The following is a 2,176-nucleotide window of genomic DNA, read 5'->3' on the forward strand; positions in this document are numbered from 1 at the left end:
GCCCAGCTTTTTCTGTGTAATTCCTCTGCTGCATGTTCTGAATCTTCAGTTCCCTGTACTATTGACTTGAAAATAGAACCACGATCAAATAAACAATGCATGCAAGACACCAAACTTAAAATAAGACACTAGACTCAAACAAGAAACATAAAATATTTTTGGTTTTTTTTTTATTTTGTAAATTTTTTTGTGGTTTTTCGAAAATTAAGTGGAAAAGAAAATAAAGGTTTCAGAATTCGTAATTTGAATTCCAGGAATCATTGCAATGATAGTCTAAGACTCCGGTCCAGGAATTAGACATGGCTTCACAACCAGCCAAGCTTTCAAAGAAAGCTTCGGTCCAAAACACTAGCAAGCTTCAGTAGGACATTGCATTCAAGAGCTAAATTGATGAAGATCAATCAGCTTTGGTGATGATAAGAACATCACCTTGAAACACTAGAATTCAGTCTTAAGAACTCTGAAGAAAAATACCTAATCTAAGCAACAAGATGAACCGTCAGTTGTCCAAACTCAACAATCCCCGGCAACGGCGCCAAAAACTTGGTATGCGAAATTGTGATCAATACTTTTCACAACACAAATAATCCCCGGTGATGAATCCAAAAACTTGGTGTTCAATGCTATGGCATAAACACAACTTCGCACAACTAACCAGCAAGTGTACTGGGTCGTCCAAGTAATAAACCTTACGCGAGTAAGGGTCGATCCCACATAGATTGTTGGTATGAAGCAAGCTATGGTCACCTTGTAAATCTTAGTCAGGCAGACTCAAATGGATATGAATGATGATATACGAATAAAACATAAAGATAAAGATAGAGATACTTATGTAAATAAGCGTATGAAGATGCTTGTCCCTTCTGTCTCTCTGCTTTCCTACTGTCTTCATCCAATCCTTCTTACTCCTTTCCATGGCAAGCTTATGCAAGGGTTTCACCGTTGTCAGTGGCTACCTCCCATCCTCTCAGTGGAAATGTTCAACGCACCCTGTCACGGCACGGCTATCCATCTGTCGGTTCTCAATCAGACCGGAATAGAATCCAGTGATTCTTTTACGTCTGTCACTAACGCCCCGCCCTAGGCACACGTTCATAGGTGAGAATGATGATGAGTGTCATGGATCATCACATTCATCAAGTTGAAGAACAAGTGATATCTTGGAACAAGAACAAGCGGAATTGAATAGAAGAACAACAGTAATTGCATTAATACTCGAAGTACAGCAGAGCTCCACACCTTAATCTATGGTGTGTAGAAACTCCACCGTTGAAAATACATAAGAACAAGGTCTAGGCATGGCCGAATGGCCAGCCTCCCAAAGAGGGTTCAATCATAAAAACATGATCAAAAAGCTCTCAATACAATAGTAAAAGGTCCTATATATAGAGTAAAAGGTCCAATTGGGCTTCTGTAGCTCCAGAAAATCCACTTCGAGTGCAGGGAGGTCAGAATCCAACAGCATCTGCAGTCCTTTTTAGTCTCTGAATCAGATTTTTGCTCAGGTCCTTCAATTTCAGCCAGAAAATACCTGAAATCACAGAAAAACACACAAACTCATAGTAAAGTCCAGAAAAGTGAATTTTAACTAAAAACTAACAAAAATATACTAAAAACTAACTAGATCATACTAAAAACATACTAAAAACAATGCCAAAAAGCGTACAAATTATCCGCTCATCATGCACCCTCCTCAACATCAATTTCAAACGTCTTGGAAGGAGGCTCTATGACTTGACTTTCCCATGGAGATTCCGCATCTCCTATGTCTTCACTCACTTCCTCTTCATTAATAATTTTGGCCTTCTCCACTTGCTCTATTACCAAATCAAACTCCCCCTTGATGTCACTTAGTGTAGAGTTGACTTCAATGATGGAGCTTCTCTCTTGTTCAACCTTCACTAATTCGTCAACTACTTCATCTTCAAAGGTCTCTACCTTCTCCACCTTTTGGGCCTCCTCTTGCTTCTCTTGAAGTATATGTGCGTGGAACCGTTCCATTACATTCCTAAGACAATCCCTTCTCCTCTTGGTTCTTAATCATGAGACCATGCATCATCCATTTTATCATTCAGTTCATGCAAAATTCTCATGAAATCATGTAAAGTTCACAATGTTTAATTGAATCAAGGTGTAAGTGTATATTTACCCAAAACTTGCTTATTTACTAAAAAAA

This window comes from Arachis duranensis, chromosome 6 (genome assembly GCF_000817695.3).
Source record: "Arachis duranensis cultivar V14167 chromosome 6, aradu.V14167.gnm2.J7QH, whole genome shotgun sequence".
NCBI lineage: Eukaryota > Viridiplantae > Streptophyta > Magnoliopsida > Fabales > Fabaceae > Arachis > Arachis duranensis.